We start from the raw sequence: 22,098 nt of genomic DNA, 5'->3' as shown, positions 1-22,098 counted from the left end.
TCCCAGAGTGACTGATCCAAGGGAGAACAAGATAGTGATGCCACAATTTCTTTAAAGACCTGATCTCCAAGTCACGCACTGCCTTATTTTATTCACTAGAAGTGAGTCAGTAAGTCCAGTCACATTCAATGAATGAATATGGCGGCAGGGATGGGGTGGGGGAACGGAGCACTGGAAGCCATCTTGGAAGCTGGCTACCAAACACTGGACTTGTTCATTGTTATCTCTGCAATATCTAGAAGTTCTTGGTACAGAGTAGTCATTCAAGACAGTTTTGAAGCTGTCCGTATATAGTTTATATAGATGTGGAATAAGCAGTATATAAAAGTAACAAAAGCCATGGGAGTACACGAGATCATCCAAGAAAAGGTAGGTATTACAGGGCACTGGACCGAATCTTGTTGAATGCCAAAGTTTATGGGTGTTCAGAGAGAGAATTTACGTTGGCTTCCTGACCTGGTAGCATGGCAGACTCAGTAACCCACCCTCCCCTACTACAAACATATAGAAATAACACATTTAAAATAACAATAATAAACTTTCAAGCCTGAAAGAAAAAAAAATATGAAAGCCTCAAAAAGGAAACTACGCTGGTGCTAAAATCTCCAGCTCCTCAGAACCCACAGGGCCTCAGTGCTCATATGGAGAATGGGCAAGTCCTGGAGCTGGAAATGAGACGCCTGGATAAAGCTGGGACCCACACAAGGTTGACCAATCTAAAAAAGGGAATAGGAAAAAGAAGAAAGTTTACTGTCAGATAGAAGGCTTGGGTAGGGAAAAAAATTATCCTGTTGGAACTAAAGCCCAAGATTGCACCAAGCATAGGTATGGGAATCCCAAATCGGGAAATTAAATATAAAACCTAGTCCTGAACAAGTGGAACCCGGTCTATAGGGAAATATTACAACCCAGAATGCACAAAATTCCCACAGGAAAAAATACCATTGAAGGATAACTCAACAATAAAAACAAAAGCCTACAAATTTTGTGAGAAAAAAAGATGCCATGATGTAGAATCAGCAGACACAAGAAATGTGAAAACTGGCACCCCAAAGCTAGAATTAATAGAAAAAAAAGATGCCATGATGTAGAATCAGCAGACACAAGAAATGTGAAAACTGGCACCCCAAAGCTAGAATTAATAGAACAATCTTTAAAAAGATTATAAATTTACATGTTTAAAATGATCAAAGATGTTTAAGAAGGAATAGAATAATAAGATATGAAAAGACACTAACAAAAGGGATATTTGAGGAAAAAGCCTAAATGCATATATATGTATATCCAGAATATATCAAGAACCTTCAACTCGACAAGAAAAATAACCTGATTAAAAAATGGGAAAAAGACTCAAATAGACATTTCAGCAAAGAAGATATACAAATAGCCAAAAAGCATATGAAAAGATGCTCAGCATCATTAATCATCAGGGAAATGCAAATCAAAACCACAATGAGATATCACCTCATGCCTATTAGGATGGCCACTGTCAAAGGAACAAAAAAATAACAACTATTGACAAAGAAATAAAAAAATTGGAACGCTTGTGCACCGTTGGTGAGAATGTAAAATGGTGCAAGCTGATATGGAAAATAGTATGGGAGTTCCTCAAAAAGTTAAAAGTAGAACTACCATATGATCCAGCAATCCCATTACTGGGTATATACCTAATGGAAATGAAATCAGTATATTAAAGAGATATTTACACTTCCACGTTCATTGCAATATTATTCACTGTGGCCAAGGGGAGAAGCAACCTAAATGTTCATCAGCAGGTGAATGGATAAAGAAAATGTGGTATATATACATATATAACAATGGGATATTATTCAGACTTAAAAAGGAAAGAAATTCTGACATATACTACAATGTGAATGAACCTTAAAGACATTATACAAAGTGAAATAAGCCAGTCACATAAATATAAATACAGCATGATTCCACTTATATGAGGTCTGTAAAGTTGTCAAATTCATAGAGACAGAAAGTAGAATGATGGCTGTCAGAGGCTGGGGGAAGGAGGAAGAAGGGAGTTAACGAGTGAAGAGTTTCAGTTTTGCAAGATGAAAGAGTTCTGGAGAATGATTGTACAACCATGTGCCTATAGTTAACACCACTGAACTGCACACTCAAAAATGGTTAAGATGGTAAACACATGGTATGTGTTTTTTGCCATAATAAAAAAGCTTTAAATCCAAAAAAAGCTATTGTCATTTATTCTAATTACAGAAATTATTAGAACTGAATGCACAGGCCATTTTTATTCATTCTTTGGCCCTCAGACTTCAAGGTGAATAAAACAACACTAGAGTAAAAAAAAAAAAATCCACCCAATGATAAATATAAATGAATAAACAATGGAGTGAATACATTCTTTTTATTTGTGGATAAAAGGACAGGCAATGCAAAGGATGCAGACAGAGGATTTTGAAACAAAAGCTTCAAGTCCTGGTAAAGGCAGGGCTTCGGGCTGGTGAGCTTCAGGCTGCACTTAGCCAACAAGCCGTTTCTCCCACATTCCTCCCTGCCCAGAGCGCTTGAATGGCAGGCCTTTTGTGCATCCCCCATGTCTCCTGTCAAGAAGAACAGAAGCAAGGCTGATTGCTTCCTGTTTCTAGGGGAGAAATTAAGTCACAGGGGAGGTAAATGGCCTGCTTGCATCACACACAGGGTCAAGTGCAAATATTCCCAATCTCGTGTTTTTTCCTCCATATTCTACCCTCTGTGTTATCTGTAATTTTGGAATGTCTGTTAAGAAAATGCCTTAGTTTCTAATCATTTTTCAGTCATTTGACTATCCCTCCTGTGGTTGGCTAAATCAGGGCAGTAAAAAGAGACCTGAGGGCTCATAACACAGACTTGCCCCCGTATGGATAAGAGAAGCTAACTTAGATCTGCTTGCCCATGGGGAGTTTAGGATGATACTAAAACCAGTCATAAAGAGCCTGGTGGACTTTGTTCTTCTGTAAGTATTTACAATCTGGTTTTTACAACTTTCCCAATGCTAAGGCCCCACCTGAAAATGAAACATAAGTTTCATTTGTAATTATTACAGTGCCGGGCACCTTGAAATACCCAGCAATTGGCTCCATTTGGGAAGCAGGTACCAGGTGGAAAAGCCAAAGGAATTAGCACCAGCTACCTTGTAGAAGAGCAACATTCCTAAGGGGGATTCTGAAATAGTCCTGGTTATAAGCATTCTGTCCAACATGGCCCCAATAAATCCCCGACATTTCCTAGAAGTCCAGTGTCTAAACAAACTGTGACTGAATGACGTCAACAAACTCTATGTGGAAAGCTTCCAAATACCCTCCTTATCTAAGAAAAAAATTCCACACAATCATGACAGCTAGCACATTTTATCAACCATGATATAATGCAGCCATAGCAGTAATTATTTTCTGGAACTACTTTACCTATAATATGAAGGATGTTTGAAATAATTTAATTATAAAACCATGTTTCAGTGTCAACATGTCTAAGAAACTATACCTTTTAACAAGGCTTTGCGAAAAGAAATCTCTCCCTCTCTTTTTTTAAGATTTGTGACAATCCCCATTTAACATTCTGTGCCCTTTATGAGTGAGATAAACGGTGTGCCTGGCAGAAAATCTGACATCAGTTCACATCAAAGAGACATCAGTTGGCTGTCAGCTGGAGAGCTTCTAGTATTTAATTCAGAAGTTTCTCATTAAAAAAAAGTTAAAGATGTGTTTTACAAAGGAAGCAGTAACTGAATATCAAACCTTAAGCTGACTGTTCTAGATCTTGAGTGGTGTAAACAAACAAACAAACAAACTGCCAGTGGTATAAAAGTCTAGCACATACAATTATGTACAGTACATAGTACTTGATAATGACAAAAAAGACTGTTACTGGTTTGTGTGTTCACTATACTTTTTATTGTTAGAATGTATTCATTCTACTTTAAAAAAAGAAAAGGTTAATGTAAAACAGCCCTGAGGCAGGTCCTTCGGGAGGTATTCCAGAAAAAGGCATTGTCATCCTAGGAGATGACAGACAGCTCCATGGGTGTTACTACCCTTGAAGACCTTCCAGTGGCACAAGATGTGGAGGTGGAAGACGGTGATATTAATGGTCCTGACCCTGTATAGTACTGTGTGTTTGAATCTCAGTTTTTAACAAAAAAATTTAAAATTTAAAAATGAAAAAAAGCTTATAGAATAAAAGAATGAAAATATTTTTGTATAGCTATACGTGTTTGTATTTTAAGCTATGTGTTATTACAAGAAAGTTAAAAAATTAAAAGTTTATAAAGTGAAAAAGTTACAGTAAGCTATGGTTAATTTATTATTAAATAAAGAAAACTATTTTTTTGATAAATTTAGCGCAGCCCAAGTGTACAGTATTTATAAAGTCTGCGGTAGTGCATCTACTCGCCTCTCACTGACTCACCCACAGCAGCTTCCAGTCCTGCAAGCTCCATTTATGGTAAATGTCTTATACAGGTGTGCCAGCTTTAAATCTTTTATACCGTATTTTACTGTACCTTTTCTATCTTTAGATATGTTTAGATATATAAATACTTACCATTGTGTTCCGATTGCCTACAGTAGTCAATACAGTAACATGCTGTATAGGTTTTTTTAGCCCAGGAGCAATAGGCTACACCATCTAGCCTAGGTGTGCAGGAGGCTACACCATCTAGGTTTGTGTAAGTGCACTCTGTGATGTTCCCACAATGACAAAATCACCTCAGGACACATTTCTCAGAATGTATCCCCATCGTTAATCGAGGCATGACTATATATTGAATATGAGGTATGCGTATTACTGAGAGTCAGATTACCACTGCAGTGTGGTGTTGAGAATATAGGCTCATGTCACAGTCCAAATATTCTTTACCTCAAGTATTCTTTGAAGTCTCGGGAAATAAGCGGGTATACACAACAACCCCTACTGGGGTGAACAAGCGTGGTAAACTTGTGACTCTGTATTACACAGGGTGGTTTCCTGCCAGACACCACCTGATTTGACCCCCTTTCTCACCTCCACCCACCATGAGGCCCCTTCCTCCTGATCTCTCCACCATGGGGATCAGCGATGGAATAAGGCTCAGATGAACCAATAAATGTGTGTTTCACACATTCATTGACAATACTTTTTTACAGTTGAAAATTTGATAGATCATTACTTAAATGTCAACACATCAAAAGGGCAGTATCAAAATGCCAGCTGCCACCAATTGCTTTACACCCTATGGAAGGAATATCTAACAAATTTACATATGTATTGGCAACATCTAACAAAATTACATATGCATTTACCCTGTGACCCAGCAATCCCACTTCTATGAATCTATCCAGAAGATACACTTCTTTTTTTTTTTTTTTTTGCAAGTTAAAAACAATAGTTTCATATTTTTTCCCCACCCCCCCTTTCCCGAGTCAGCACCTTCAAGTGTTACGACTCCCCAAACGGTGCGCAATGCACTCATTGTGTAGGCATACCCCCATCCCCTCAGAAGATACACTTCTACAAATATAAAACAACAAATGAAACAGTCACTCCTTGCAGCATTACTTGTAATAGTAAAAGACTGGAAACAAAATAAATGTCCACCAATACGGAACCAGTTAAATAAATTATGTTCACACAGTGGAGTTCTGTGAATCATAAAAAGGGAAGAGAGAGAGCTCTGTAAGTAGATATGAATGGATTTCTTCCAAGATATATTGTTAAATGAAAAAGCAAAGCATAGAAGAGTATATAGAGTATGCTATCTTTTGTATAAGAAAAGATGGAAAATAAAAATGTATATGCTACATATTTGCAAAAGAAATACTAGAAGGATAAAGCAAAACTTATGAAAATGAATATTTATAAGAAGTGGAGGGGCATTCTCCATCCTTGCGCCCTTTTTCCTACATTTTCCTCTTCTCCCCAACCGGAGGAGCCACTCAGCATGGTGCATTCAGGTACAGCCGGTTGCTGCTACCCCTGGACCCTGAGCACAGCAACAAGAGGCCCAGGCCAGGGAGATAGAGGAGCCGGCTCCTTAGCAGGCAGCCAGAGAAGCCTGCCTGCCCCCTGCCCATTCACAATGCAGCCTGCTTCTGCAAAGTGGTCCGTCTTCTTTGAATTTTGTGAAGACAGTAAAAATGTTAATGTAAATTTTGAAAAATCCAAACTTACATTCAGTTGTCTTGGAGGAAGTGATCATTTTAAACATTTAAATGAAATTGATCTTCTTCACTGTGCTGATCCAAATGATTCCAAGTATACAAGAACAGACAGATCAATTTTACGCTGTCTACGAAAAGGAGAATCTGGCCAGTCACGGCCAAGTTTAACACAAGAAAGGGCAAAGCTTAACTGACTTAGTGTGGACTTCAATCATGGCAAAGACTGGGAACATGATTCAGATGAAGACATGTCTAATTTTGACGGTTTCTCTGAGACAGTGAACAATGTGGGTGGTGATGAGCATGTGGATTTACCAGAAGTGGATGGAGCAGATGATGATTCACAAGACAGCGATGATGAAAAAATGCCAGATCTGGAGTAAGAAATATTGTCGTCACTCGGATTTTGAGAAAGACAAGTAACTTCTCTCCAAGATTTCCTAATGGAGAGAATTCCTGAGTTGATAGCTGTAAAGGCAGAAGCTGTATTGGCCTCCTTTAACCCATTTTTCAAACTGTTTGCTTGTTAAAGGCTTCACTAAGGGTAGATACATAACACTGCATGGGGCAATTTTAATCCACTAAGGCAATAACTTTATGCATTAACATTTCTGAGACTTCTGTGCAGCTGTTGAGATCCTGGGCAATTGATACAGTGGTTGTGATAAATAAAAATGTTTCACCTAAGTCTCCTTTTCTTCATAACATAGATACCAACATGATAGGAATTTCTCAGCTTAGGGAAAGATAACTAAATTTTAGATTTTTAGAACATGGACTCAAAAGTGGCTAACACCTTAAACTGGTAACCAGCTGCTCCTCTGGTGTCTCTTCCAAGGTTGTTCCACTAACATTTATTTTTCAAAATATTTACTCCTCATTATTGTATGTAAGTGATCACTTGTCAGTTTCCAGATATATCTTAGCTACTACAGCTGGTGCATGTCCGAACTTAGATGGTTTTTGAAGCCTATACATTTGGTATTATTTGGCCCTTAAGCTTTTACATCTCTTAGCAGCATGGAGAATGAAGAAAGCTGTACATTGTTACTTGATAATCTGTACATTTAGACCGCATTTGTATTTGCACTGTCAGTATGGCAAATGAGTAAAAAAAATCTTAATATACTATTGGATTTTTTTATTTCTTTTCTTTTGATTCAGTTTATACCAGGGCTGAAAACCTCAATTTATGTTCATGGCAGTGAGGATTTTTTTAAATGTTTATATTCTTTCTAATAAACTGCTGGAAGACTCCTCAGGTGTCCTTTTAAGTGTCTGGCTTACTGTAATTTCATGTATTTTACCACTTATTGGAATGCAGTTTTTATTTTTATTTGAGGAAGAATTTGGGATTATTCCTCTGTTTGAAAAAGAGGCATGCCATAATGTCACAGGAAAACTTTGTAAAGTGGATCTGTAATAAAAAAAAATTGTAGATGCACTTTGCAGCAGATGGAAAAGAAAGTGTTATGATTTGATGGAAATGAACTGAATGTGTTGTCCACCTAAAAAACAGAAAGAAAGAAGTGGAGAGGCATGATGTGGAAAGGACAGGGATGGGCTTTTCTAATTATCCTTCCTTATGTATTTCTCAATTTTGAATCAGGTAAATGTTTAACATATTTAACTAACATTAAATTAAAAAGGGGAAACAAACCCTATAATCTAATAAAACAGAAACAAGTAAATGTAATCATGTCTCAAATTAATAGCATGACCACACAGGGAAAGAATAACTTCAAGGAACTTTTTTGGACACACTACTCTGTACATCCTTGTCCATATATAGTCTAAAGACAAAAAGAACCACAAGAAATCTCAAACTTCACTAGTAGGTTTTTGTTAGTAGTAATTTTGAAATGAATTTAAGTATATCATAGGATAAAAAAGTGAGCATATTAATGTTTTACGAACCAAAATATTCTGAGAAAGAGAAAAAGAAAAAATATAAAATAGAACTATCAAATCAGAACTGTGATTCTGATTCTGAAAACATTTTATTTTTCAAAAATGTACTATTTTCAATGATGCCATAAACGTGTAAAGAAATAAATAATTGAAACATTTGAGGAAGGTGGAAAGTGCAGAAGTCAGATTGTAAAGCATTACAAAGCAGGGAAGCGCAGTGGGTAGCGGCGCCCATGTTTTAAAGCCGAGGGAATGAGAAGGAGCAGCAGGACTAGGCGAGGGACACGGAGAGATGGAAAGGACAGAAGTATGGGCGGGGCAGAGAGGAGAAAGAGAACACACATGAGGTATAAATAACATGTGGAACACAGTCACGAGGAGTCCAGAATCCAGGGAAAGGATTAATTTTAGGAAGATGGTTCTTACTCTGAGAAAACAGGAGAGCAGCAGATGATGTCCTAAGGGGAAGATATAAAGTGCAAAACTTATTTGCAGGTGTTCATGCTGGCTGACTGCAGTCGGTCCTATAATATATGGGTAGGCATCTGGTGGGGGACAAAGCCGAGTGCCCCTACCACCAGCACACCACTGTGTGTGATTTAAGGGCTCTGCTACAAGGTGCAATGGGACTGCAAAAAAGGGGCACTGGACTCGAGCTGGGGCCTCCGGCTCCAAATGTGGAGGCTGCGAATGAGTTCAGCAGAGGAGGGGCCTCTGCTGAGTGTGTCAGCACATGCAAAGGTGGGGAGGTCTGGAAATGCATGGTCGCTAGGAGACTGGCCAGAGTCACAGCCGGCCAGAGCTAGGTGAGAGGTGGGCCAGCTAGAAAAGGTCTCAAAGGCCTCAGAATTTGAACTTCATCCTGAAGTCTACTACGCAAGGTGGAGGGAGGATTTTAGGCAGCTGAGTGAAACCATCAGCTAGGGATTTCAGAAGGGCTGGAGGAGAAGGGGACAGCAGGGACAGAAACCTAGTTAGCACCCCTACTTGAGAGATGACTAAGCAGTGGAGAGAGAACAGATCCTGGAGGCATATTTATGAGGTCGAATTGACAGGAGGGAACAGTCATGTGCAAAGTGGAATTAGAGCTAAGACAGGAGGAGCCTGGAGCATCCTGACCACCACCTAGACAGCTCAGAGCCGTCTAGGATGAGTGAAGGGAACTGCTGCATTTGGGCTCAAGTCTTTCTGGAATAGGAGACAGTTGGGGGCAGGGGAGGGCAAGATTTTGCATGACTTTTGAAGTCTCTTCCAAGCTTAATATTAACCAAATTTTAGCTATTACTATTTACTCAGGTTGATTCAACCAAAACCTAGGTCATGATGCCACCCCCTGAGTCAATAAATGACATCTCTCTAGAGAAGTGGGGTGGGGCTGGGAGGACCTTCTACCCTCCATAAGAGATGGCTAAGTGCAAAGGGCACAGGGAATTAATGAATTCAGGTTTACACAGACCCAAGGAGAAAGTTGGAGTGGGAAGCTACCAGCAGAAAATGTTTGGGATGATGAACAGCCACTTACCAATTGGTTTCTTCAGGCTCTCAGAGTCTTTGTCACTTTTTGACAAATTTGACTGTTGGTTGGGAGTGATCAGTGAAGTAATCAGAACACAGGCTTAGGGTGGTTTGTCTCAGCAAAGACAGCCCATAAACCAGCCTATGAACAAGCAGGCCCCCAATGTCAACCGTGGGTACAGAGGAGCTTCTAAGTAAAAGCAGGGCAGAAGGGAGGGGTCAGAAGATTTTAGTAGGACATACAAGTGAGATACAAAGTAGGAATTAGCAACTCAGGCACTTCCCCAGAACTGGCACATTGCTAAGCATTGTAAGTAGGGCAGTCAAGGAGGTCACTCAAAGACAGAGTAAGGCTTTATGCACGCGGTAATTTTAAAAACTACTTTTCCAAAAGGCTTGCTGTGGTTTTTTTAATTGGATTTTTAAGAACTCTCAAGAAAAAGGCTTTATTTAAGACAGACATCTTTAATTAGTGCTAACATTAGCCCATTAACCCAGCAGTTACAATTAAACGTGGGGATAGACCCAACTCTCAGTAGCCCATCAGCTGCCAGTCCTCCCTGCAGCGCACCACATGGAGCGCGGGGCTGCCTGGACGGTGCCTGTGCCCGCAGGAAGGAGCAAGAGCCAGGCCAGGGTCCTCCCTGTCCAGACACTTGACCTTCACCTGAATCACCTGTCTTCAACAAGGTAACAGGTCCAGCTTCGTAAAAGGGTCTGAGGTCACTGGACATGGGGAACGGGCTTGCTACTGAAGTTCCCCAAATAAACACCTGAGCCCCCGCAAAGCGTTTTCTGAGGCATCTAAGGTTCCACAAACACTGTGCACACTCATTCCCCTTTGCATTCTGTCCAAGTAGCAGCACTGCCATTCATTCCCTACAACTGTTTATTCTGGGGGCAAAAAAGGGAAAGAACCCTTTGGTGAGCTTGTTATTTTGCAGTTTCAGGCTTCATAATTATACTTTCCAAAAGATTCCATCATGACTATTTTGAAAAGTACTTAGGTTTGGTGAAATAAAAAATACTCTGTATCTTTTCCTCATAGGATTGTTTTCAAAGGAGAGTGGAGCTTCTTGGATCTGGAGTCCAAGACACAGCAGTCGAAGCCATGAGAGGCAGCAGCAAACCGCTCAGGTGGCACCTCTGCCGAGCTGTGGAGAGGGAACAGCTCTGTCACGATGTCGACCTCTGGCAGGTCCCAGAGATCCAGCCCTGAGCCATCAATCGTCCCAAACAGAAGCCACCTGTCACGAGCTGTCTACAGAGCATTTTACAAGAGGTACAATTTACAGCCAAATTGTACTTCCTGGTGTCTCATTTTTTTTCTTCTCTCTTCCCTTCATCTTCATTTCTGTTATTTCTTTTGAACTCTTGTTCAAAGGCCTGCTGCCTCCCTGCAATAGCACAATATTAATCCTTTACCCCAATCACATTTGATCCTTAGAGATACTCCCCATCTAGTTTGACCTTTTCCAACGTTAGCCCCAAATAGTCTCAGTGCATTGCAAAAAAAAGAAAAAATCAACATCATAGATGTGGGGTGATAATGTCCCACTGGTACATCTAGAATTATGTGCAGTTATTAAGGGGTAATAAGTTATTAAGGACTGCTGTAACAAGTTACAATAGATGTAGTGGCTTAAAACAACACAAATTCATTCTCTCCCAGTTCTGAAGATGTCAGCAGGGTGGGTTCCTTTGGAAGCTTCAGGGGAGAGCCTGCCTCCTTGCCATCTGAGCTGCTGAAGGTCACCTGCATGCTCTGGCTCGTGACCCCTTCCTCATGTCATTCCAACCTCCTGCTTCCACTGTCACAGCTCCTCCTTCTGTAGTCAGATCTCCCTCCGCCTCTCTCATAAGAACATTTATGTGATTACATTTAGGGTCCCCCCCCAAATAATTCAGGAAAATCCCTCCATCTCAAAATCCTTAATTTAATCACATCTTCAAAATCCCTTTTGCCATATAAAGTAACCCACAGGTTCCAGGAATTAGGATGTGAGTATCATGGGGGCCACTACTCAACCTACTACAGGGTGCTAAAGGACATCCATCCATTTCTATTCCTTTCAAGAGTCAGTGCAGGGGAGTGACATTATGTCAGAGATGACATGAATCTCCTCTTATTAGAAGAAAATGGTAAATCCAGTACCTTATTGATAATATATTATTTGTGACGTCTCACAATTTATCTCAACTTATCAGTGTATCATAACATGAAAGCCATAAAACTAACCTATTGGAGAGCTGGTATGGTAGGCATAAGTCTAAGATGGCCCCCAAGATTCCCAACCCCTGGTCTACGTACCCGTATAACCCTCTCCCCTTGACAGTGGGTGGGACCTGTGAATATTATGAAGTGTCACTCCCTTGACTTCACAAGACTCTGTCAGAGCAAACTGGACTGAAATTCTCCTGCTGACTTTGAAGTAAGGTGCCAGGTTATGAGAGGGCCCTGCCACTACTACCTGAGGGTAGGTTTCTAGGAGCTGAGGTGACTCCCAGGTAATAGCCAGCAAGAAAACAAGGACCCCATCCTAGAACTGCAAGGAAATAAATTCTGCCAACAACCTGAATGAGCTTGGGAGAAAACCTCAGGTGTGGTGGCCTCAGATGAGATCACAGCCCCAGCTGCCACTTTGATTTCAGCCTGGTGAGACTCTGAGCAGAGGACCCAGCTAAGCCCATACCAGAATCCTGGCCCATGGGAATTGTGAGATAGTAAATTTGTGTTGTTTTATGCCACTAAGTTTGTGATAAGTTGTTACGCAGTAATAGAAAACTAATACAGTTGGCAAGCATAGAATTTGGACAGGGAGTTACATGAATAGACTCTGGGAGGGTCAATAAACTAAACTATGTGAAGTTATATGAAAATCTTAAGAGCACCCATAAACATGTGCATTTAACTAAGGAATGGGTCCACAACTTGGATCATATCCTCACAGGCCAGTGGCCCACAATAGATGAAGAACATTAACTTAGGAGTCTAATAGAGCAGTCAAAAGCTAACCTTTTGAGATGTTTCTTTTGAGGTGCCAATCTGGCATGATATCAAAGAGTCTATACAGAAAAAGTGGGGACGAATAAACCATTGTTTGTTAATATCCTCCTATCTCTTATCACACAGGGCAAGGTGGAGAGTGAAGACTTAGGAGTATATTTCATTGCAAACTGTTTCTGCAGAGTGAATTATAGCACAGCCTCCCTCCCCTAGGGCAGGGCTCACTGCCTTTAACAGTCCCAGTGCACAACAGGCAGGGCCCACCACCTGCTAAAGCTGCCTTCCTCGGTTGTCACCTGGACTCCTGCCCCTTTACCTAACACTCTGCTTTGGTTCCTCACCGCTGCATGGATAAATGCTTCAAAACCCTTTCCCCTTCCCCGAATGAACTCAAAGTCCTCTCCCTTCATCTCAAGAGTATCTGCACAAATTTTTTCCCACCCATTCAGGTGACCAATGACTGCTGGAGTAACACGTTTTTATTACATGATTTCCTGGCAACCAAAAAAGTCAAACTGCCTGGGAATCTAACCAATCAGGCTTTGAATTCAAAGCACATACATTCATCCAATGTCAACAACATGCCATGTACTGATCCCTACTGAGTGACCTAAAAGCTAAAATGGAAAGATTCAGAAATAAGCCTTGGATTAGCAAATGAGACTGCTGTTAAATGGGCAAAGGCTAATGAAGCTATAATTATTTTATCCATTTCAGCATTTATTTCCTGAGCCCTTGCAAATATGCAACCCACTGAGTTAGGCTCTATGGAGAATACAAAGATTCCTAAAATAAGTTCTGTACATTCCCAAGGTTAGGATATGCTGGTGGCGAAAACTCAATGAACTCTTTTAAGGCAGGAAGAAGTAAGTTGTATAATAGAGATACAAACAGTATCGTGGGGGAAAGGAGAAGATAGGAAGTCTGACTTGGTGCCTTGAAGAATGAGTGGGTGAGGGCGGATGGGATTATTCCTTCCAAATGGGAGGAGAATACAAAGGTGAGGAAAAAGCGAAACATGCATGATGTGTGCAGAGAGGTTGAGGAGTGTGAGACGAGGAGCGCAGGCTGACAACTGGGCACAACAGGGCACAAGGTGGAAAGGCAGGATGGGACCCTGTAAGAGATCATAATCGGCCAATTTTATCCTATAGGGAATGAGATGCCAGAAAGGACTTTCATTGTGGTGGGTGGTGTTGCTGCTGCTATTGTGGGGGGTGTGTGTGTGTGTGTGTGTGTGTGTGTGTAATCAGGAGAGTAACAGAATCTAAACAGTGCTTTAAGAAAGTGACTGTGACAGCAGTAGAAAAATGGTTTGTAGAAGCAAAAGATTTCAGAAGTGAAAAACAGGAGTCCATTAAAATAATGCAGGTTCTGATAGATGACACTTATTAAACACTAAGCACTTTGCTTGTATTGTCTTATTTAATCTTCAAGACAACCTCACAAGGTAGGTACTATTATTAACTTCATTTTCTGCCTGAGAAAACGAAGGCTTAGAGAAGCTAAGCAGCTTGTCCAAGGTCATAAAGCTAGTGGGTGGCTGGAACAGGTTCCTAAATCAGGTCTGGCTCCTAAGCCCAAGTTTTTACTACACTGTTTCTGAAGTGACAAGGTCTGGGCAGTGGCAGGTGATACAGGAAACATATCAGGGCTAGACTCAATTGGACTTGGTGGCAGATTAGATTTGGGAATGGGGAAGAGAGAGAAATCAAATAAAACTAAAAGATTTCGGGCCCAGGGGTCTGCAGGTAAGGATGTTGCAGGCCAAGAGGATGGAATAGGACTGAACGCTCTAAGACTGGCTGCAGCAAATGCAGAGCTGCTAAGTCTGGGAATCTCATGGGTGACCTTGGCTCATACATTGGCACTCCATTCTATGAGAAGCTAACCAGCCATGGGCTAAAGTTTTTCTCATTAACGGATGATATTCAGTGGAAGATGAAGTGGCCTCCCAGGACACCAACCAAGTGGGAGGCTCTGACACCTGTGTGTTCCCTGCACCTGCACCACCACCGGCAGCCCGCCAACCCCCACGATTGCCGTTCAGGTCATTTACTTTTCATCTTATTCTCTTTTTGGTTCTCCTGTTGGCCAATCTATCCATTAAACACATATTTATTACCAAGCAGAAAAGCACACAGCCAGATGGTGAAATTCAAAGTGACAAAATTTTCCCCGTTAGTGTTTCTGATTAAACGTTTTCAAGGGCAGAAGTTAAAATTACTGGGCAAAATGAAATCTATGCAATCAACAGGTTTTTTCCTAAAATGTAACAACATGAGGAGCTTGAAATTTATTGTATAAAGGTTAGTTATCAAGAAGCCATTCCTAAGTCCCAAGTGACTTCAGTTTGTAGCCTCTATATGTGTTTCCACCAAATAGGTGGGTGATGATACTTCAGAGCTTCAACATCAGTCATCTTCCTCCTCTTTTCATTGATTTCCCTTAGAATTGGGCATCTTCTTCCAAAACAAACCTGTAGTAATGAGTAACAAACCCCCTCCTCAGTGACCCCTCGCCCCAAGAGTTGACAACCCCTCAGGAGTTACATCGGGATCACCAGTGACTCCTCAAGTGTGATTTGCTGATGAGGACAATCCTAAATCCTCTGAAACCATCTACTTTCACCAGAACAAACCTTCCCCTCACCGTCTCCTAAATTAATATTAGGCTAAGTGGCATCTATTTTTGATAGTGACTGACCCTTCTGGAGTAACAAATTCCAAAGTTATTCCACTTCCTCAATCACTTTTCCTTCATTCTTGCCATGTATTGTGAACTGCATCGGGACAGTAGTTTGCATGTGTTCCATGATTTGTAGTTTGTCCTTAGAAACATTCTGGTGTCAAATGATTCATCTCTTGCGTACTTACAGAAATCATCGTTGTCACTTCAAATTTTATCATATTTACTTTCTTAAGAGCCAAGAAGAATTGGAGTAATAGAAAGCTGCTTCTTATCAGCACTTTCATAGACATTACATGAGGTTAATAGTGTTCATAAAACCCCCCAAAATTAAGTACAAGCCCAGCTAACATAAGTCTACCACAGAGAACAGAAAATGGAAGCCAGCACACCACCAATACTGCCATCTGTTGGTGCCAAGAAGGGCTGATCCACTTTTGTTTGGGACTGTGGCTTTGTTTCTACCCATCAAAGTTAGTACTTTTAAAATTCCTAATTATAGGAGCCACTGTCTCTCTTTTGGAGCCTGGTAAAAGTAAAAGCAACCATCTCTGAAAACATCTTAGATAACCATGGCAATACAAATTTCAATTTCAACTATTTCTTCAACTACAAAGGTAGCCATAATTTGTTTGGTTAGATGTGTTCTCAGACAAATATTTGTCTTTGCAGAATCCACGCTAGATGGACAAATATGTTCATATCACTCTTGGAGCTGACATTTTAAAGCATTCCTGGAGAAATGCATATGTTCTCACATACAAACAAAGTTTACTCATTTATAAATATTGAGCTTTTCAATGCTAAATATTTATAGACACTAGAGAGTATTAGGAAGTCCACTGGATCAAAAGTCAGCAACAAGATTCTCATCCAAGCTGCCACTCAGTTCTATGAGCTTTGTCAAATCCCGACTCAATTTCTTCACATATAAAAATGGAGTTATAATGTCAATTCTCTTTACCTAATGGGTCTGTTGAGAAAAGTAGATAACATGAAAATGTTTGTAAAAGCATGAAGTATGACAAAAATTTTAAATAGTTTCATTATCATCTTGCTTAACTCAAAGAAGTTTCTTACACACACACTTACCATCACCTGTCATCATCTGATTTATCTGGTGTGTGTTTTTTGCAGATACCTGAATTTATTTTACATTTTTCCCAAAGTTTAACTCTTTAGAAAGAAGAAGAGAATTGGGAAATGGAATAAAATAAGTGCTTAAGTTTCAGATATATATAATCCCTTTGCTGGTCCTACTAACAAACATTTAAAATTAATATTAACCATATAAAATAAATAAATGATGCCACATTACATTAAGGGAGAATTTCTGGACTCTCTTCTCCCTTTGAACTTAAGAGATCCCATTGCTAGCACCCTATTGTACACAGTTAATTTGGGCCCAATAAAATTAGATTTACATGCACCTTGTCTCTCATCTTCTTGAATACACGATCAGTACGAGCTAGTTCTCAAAGTGGTGCTCTGCCACTTCCAGTATGAGAGGTATAATGTTAATGATGTTTATGTTAATGTTTATATTTTAATTTCTATACCTACTATTATGGAATGGCCTAGCCGGTATCTCTTGAAAACGATCATTTTTCTTAGCTTATTTTCTGGTGGGAAATTTTTACAGTGTCCAGGTACCTGCTCTAAGAACAGGGAGCCTACAGTATCTTCTGTCCCCTCAAGGTGGTCTTAGAATCATGGGGGAGAAAAGTTTACTTCTTCAACTCAAAAATAGAGACTTCTTTCTAGTTCAAGAGCTTGGCCGAGGCCGGGCGCGGTGGCTCACGCCTGTAATCCTAGCACTCTGGGAGGCCGAGGTGGGTGGATCGCTCAAGGTCAGGAGTTCGAGACCAGCCTGAGCAAGAGCAAGACCCCGTCTCTACTAAAAATAGAAAAAAATTATATGGATAACTAAAATATATATAGAAAAAATTAGCCGGGCATGGTGGCGCATGCCTGTAGTCCCAGCTACTCGGGAGGCTGAGGCAGTAGGATCGCTTGAGCCCAGGAGTTTGAGGTTGCTGTGAGCTAGGCTGACGCCATGGCACTCACTCTAGCCCGGGCAACAAAGTGAGACTCTGTCTCAAAAAAAAAAAAAAAAAAGAGCTTGGCCGCCTTATTTTTTCAATTTTATTTTATCCTATTTTTCTTAATAAAGCAATTAAAAGTCTCATAGACCCAATTACTGAGTCTAGCAGCTCTAAGAACACCTAACGAAAATCCATGTTGGTCCCCAGTGCTATTTATATTCCCTTTGTTTATTCTTTAGCTTGTTGTCTCATTAGGCTTGGGGAGATCTGTTTTTACCAAAGTCACTGTTGCCAGGAAACATAAGAACAAGATGGAGAAGAACATCTAAGAGGAGAATGAATTTATCCTCTCTCCCATCCTCAGCTACACACACATGTTCAAGGGCAGAACCCTGAACACAGTCACTGTCATATTCACTCAGACTCACCCAAATCCAAATGTAAACACAACAGATGTTCCATCAAATGTGAGCAAATACTTTTCTAAATATTTTCTTGCCCTTTATCAAATTAGCATCCACCTATGACTCCCACTAGGCCACAGGTGTGCTAAGCCCAGGCCTCCTTGCTCCCAACTCCACACTCTTTTCATTACACATGCAGTATTTCCTGATAGGGATGTGCAAAACAATGACACAGTCACATTTTCCTTCACTATAAGCACTTCTTTTTTTTTCCCCAGCTTTTTTGAGGTATAATTGAAAATCAAAATTGTATATATTTGAGGTGCACAATATGATGTTTTGATATACATGTACATTATGAAATGATTACCACAATCAAGCTAATTAACATATCCCCCACCCCACATGGTTTCCTCTTTGTGTGTGTGTGTGTGTGTGTGTGTGGTGAGAACATTTAAGATCTACTCTCTTAGCAAATTTCAAGTGTACAATACAATATTATTAACTATAATCACCACATTGTACATCAGATCCCCAGAACCTATTCATCCTGTACAACTGAAACTTTTTATCCTTTGACCAACATCTCCCCATTTCTCCCATTCTCCAGCCCTAGCAACCATCATTCTACTCTCTGCTTTATGAGTTCAACGTTTTTAGATTCCACATATAAATGAGATCATACAATATTTGTCTCTTTGTTACTGTCTTATTTCACTTAGCATAATGCCCTCCAGGTTCATCCATGTTGTCAAAAATGGCAGGATTCCCTTCTTTTTTAAGACTGAATAATATTTGAGAGAAAGAGAGAAGGCACATTTTCCTTATCCATTCATCCATCAGTGGACATTTAGGTTGGTTCCATATCTTGGCTATTGTGAATAATGCTGCAATGAACATATAGGAATGCAGGTATCTCCTTGAGACACTGATTTCATTTCCTTTGGATATATACCCAGAAGTGGATTGCTGGGTTATATGGTATTTCTATTTTTAATTTTTTGAAGAACCTCTATACTGTTTTCCATACATTTGTACCAATTAATTTACATTCATACCAGTGTACAAGGGTCCCTGCCCTTAGTTGTGAAACCACTTTGAAGCTCTTTGGATGAGGAAGTTCACTGTTATACCAAGGAAGAGAACGAGACAAAAAAAGTGAATGACCAGAAATGACAGTCAAGGGAGGGTTGGTTGGCCAAAGGGCCATCCTTTGAAGTCAAGAGAGCAGAACATTCAAGAAACCCGTACGTGTTTAGGCACCGAGGACATGGTCCTTCCTGAACGTCCTAGATGGGGTGAGAGGAAAGCAGGCACTGCTGGATGTATGTGCTTGTGGCTGGGCCTGAACAGTGGTGCATCTCAGGGGAGATTAGAGTGAGAGGTCATTGAGTGGTGTAATGACACTGTAATGGCACCATAAACAAGACAAGTAATAGAAGTAAACTAGGGAACAAATGAGAAAAAATGAAGAAAATGAGGCCTTAAAAGGTTAAGTGATGTGCCCAAGTCCATCGAGCAGGTTAGAGGCTGAGTTAGGACTGAAGTCCAGTTGCCAAGGCTGAAAACTGGACCAATTACAGTAGTTGCTTCAAGGAAGCCCACCTACCCTCATTCTGTAATGTTGAAAGAACATGCTCCCAGGATCCACTCATCCTTGACTGGCACCAATCAGTGGTCATCAGAGGATTTTTAGATGCCTGTAGAAACCCTACAGCAACTATATCCTAAAGAGCTATTGAAATCTCGAGGCTAGTTAATCCCACCACACATCACACCTGGGCATCTATCCCAAACTGCACACTCTTGCCCTCTCATCCCCACACTGCTCAGGGCTGCCTTTCCCTGGCCCTGCTCTCCTTTACTCTCGTTCCTCTCCAGCCTCTCACCATACCCACTGGAACTGGTCCATGATTAGGGACAACACTTAGCAATATCCTGCCTACTTCACAGACCATTCCCTGAAGCCTTGGGCCTTAACTGAAACCCAAGGGCCCTGCTTCCCCAGGGGATGCCGTGCAGTCTCCCATGCACTCCACTTTGGGCTTGGGAACAGGGTCATCAGATTCCTCCTTCCCCATTCCTACATCTGATTCATGGCCCTTCCATATCTATATAAAACCCTGGCTCCTGTAAAGCTCCTGTCATCTGGCTACATCTCTTTTTACTCCCTCTTTCTTTTTGTAACCTGCCCGCCTCCAGGCAACTCCTTCTCATTTGCTGAAGATTTTAGCACCTGTCTCATAGCCTCTGTCCTCGCCAGACCTTGCCATTATGTAGGATAATTTCAAAGTGTCATGTGGGCAACCAGACCCAAAACTCCTGCACTTGTCAATTCCAATGAACTTGACCTTTTCTTTACTCACCCACACCCTCAACCTTCCCAGCACTGAGAAATTCTTCTGGCTAGGAAATCTTAAGCTCTGACACAACGGCTTAAAAGGAAGAAATTCACTAACTCTCCAATTTTTCACCTTCCACTCAATTTTAAAACCATAGCAATCTACGCCCACCATTCTTGAAGCAGTTCTCTCTCTCTCATCGTGAATTCCTCTTTGCATCCAATGGACATTGGTCTTTCCCTGTTGTGTTTGATGCCATTGCTCACTCCCTCCTGGAAACCCTCTGCTCCCTTTGCTCTGGATACCAGAGCTCTCCCACCTCCGTGACCATTCCTTCAAGGTCTCCTTCATGGGACCTCTCTTCTTCCAGCTGCTTTCTAAAATGCTCACTCAAGTGGACTCATCCACTCTCAGGGTTTGAGCTACCACCCATTCTGATGACTTCCACATTTATACGCTCGAGTTTTAGATTCTTCTAACTGGATATTCCACAGGTACCACAAATTCAACATGTACCAAACTTAATACTTTATTCCCATACACACACTTCACCCCTACCTGCTTCTCCTGGACTTACTCTCCCTCTCTGTGTTGACAGCACCACCCTAGAAACCCAATCTAGAGAACTAAACATTGTCCTTCACTCCACCTTAACCCAACCTCCACCCAATATCTGGTCAATCACCAAGTCAATTTTATCTCCTATACTTCTTCAACTTGTCACCATCTGCTCACCCCTGCTGCCGTGCCCTTGTCTGTGCCCTCATTAGATCTTACCTAGAATTCACAACCTCCTAATTGGTCTCCCTGTTTCCAAGCTTGCCTCCTTCAAGTCCAGCCTTCACATAGCCCACAAAATGATCTTACTAAAACATAAATCTGTGCTTGTCACTTCCTGTTTAAAACCACTCCATGGCTCCCTGCAGCCCAGAGGACAAACTCCAAGCTCCCTAACCAGGCGTGTTCAGCTTTGTGGGATCTGACTTCTGCCCAACCCCCCCAGCCTCACCTTTCATGACACTCTACATCATAATTTGTGCTCCCGCCACTCTGAACTGTCTGTGATCTCCATGTACCAAGCTGCGCTCTCGCTGGCATGTCTCCAGCACTGCACTTAGCACAATGAATTATAACTATTTGTTTATATTTCTGTCTTCCCCAATAGACCATGAGCTGGCTCCCTAGGGGGAGCAACTACATCTTATTCATTATTTGATCTAACCAAGTGGTTGACATATAGTTAGCACTCAATTAATGTTGATGAATGAATGGGTAAATTTAGAAACTTCCCATTAAAAGGCATGACTTTATAACCTACTATGTCATTAAAGGACCTAACAGTAGAGAGTTCTCAAGCATTCAATCAGTCAAGTGGTCCAGTGGGGATTTGGCAGTTTGGGAGAAATTGTTTTAGTCCCATAAGCCTTAACATTTGAAATGCAAAACTGATTAGAATTTTTCACAACAATCTGTTATGTTCTTAATAATCACCACACTCACCACACTCTTAAAAGCAGTACTAGGTGCAGCTGGCCCCTGCTAACATATTTTAATATCTTTGTGTGTTACTCTTTGTTAATAAAATTTGCATTTTTCACTGCTACTGATGTATTTTATCCCCAGTTCATACAAATGAATGGATGGTTCAGAAGTGCTCATTATGGCATAAACTTTATAATGAAAATAGTGGCAAAAATACTAAACCTCATGGTAATGTTTTAAATATAAACAGTGAATCTTAATCGAGTACAAGTAGAGAACGTGAATACATAACTGGGATGATTTCACACAAGTGAAGGAGGTCCCAGCAACTGCCAAGGAATACACTGGACAATTATTCCATTTGCCAGTGTGTTTCTGTCACAAACCCATACCAAAGAGCAACGTGAAGCAGTCAAAGGTTTCACAATATTTTCAAACTGCATTTGAAAAATTGCATAGCAACCTCCCTATTAAACTTCCCAAGTTTTTCCAAAACAAGTACAAAATAACGCTTTCCAGTACAAAATTGACTCATTTTGTCACTAAGGACAGAAAAGA

At 40.7% G+C, this 22,098-nt stretch overlaps 1 protein-coding gene and 1 pseudogene across 2 annotated transcripts in view; one reads left to right on the top strand and one right to left on the bottom strand.

Moving 5' to 3' along the window:
* Nucleotides 1–22,098, bottom strand: part of GPR176 (G protein-coupled receptor 176) — a 97,699-nt gene that overhangs the window by 41,619 nt on the left and 33,982 nt on the right. The gene's annotated exons all lie outside the window — the stretch shown is intronic.
* On the top strand, nucleotides 6,065–6,604 carry LOC138377037 (prostaglandin E synthase 3-like; annotated as a pseudogene).

Source organism: Eulemur rufifrons, chromosome 2 (assembly GCF_041146395.1).
Source record: "Eulemur rufifrons isolate Redbay chromosome 2, OSU_ERuf_1, whole genome shotgun sequence".
Taxonomy (NCBI): domain Eukaryota; kingdom Metazoa; phylum Chordata; class Mammalia; order Primates; family Lemuridae; genus Eulemur; species Eulemur rufifrons.
This window is presented reverse-complemented; position numbering and strand designations above follow the sequence as displayed.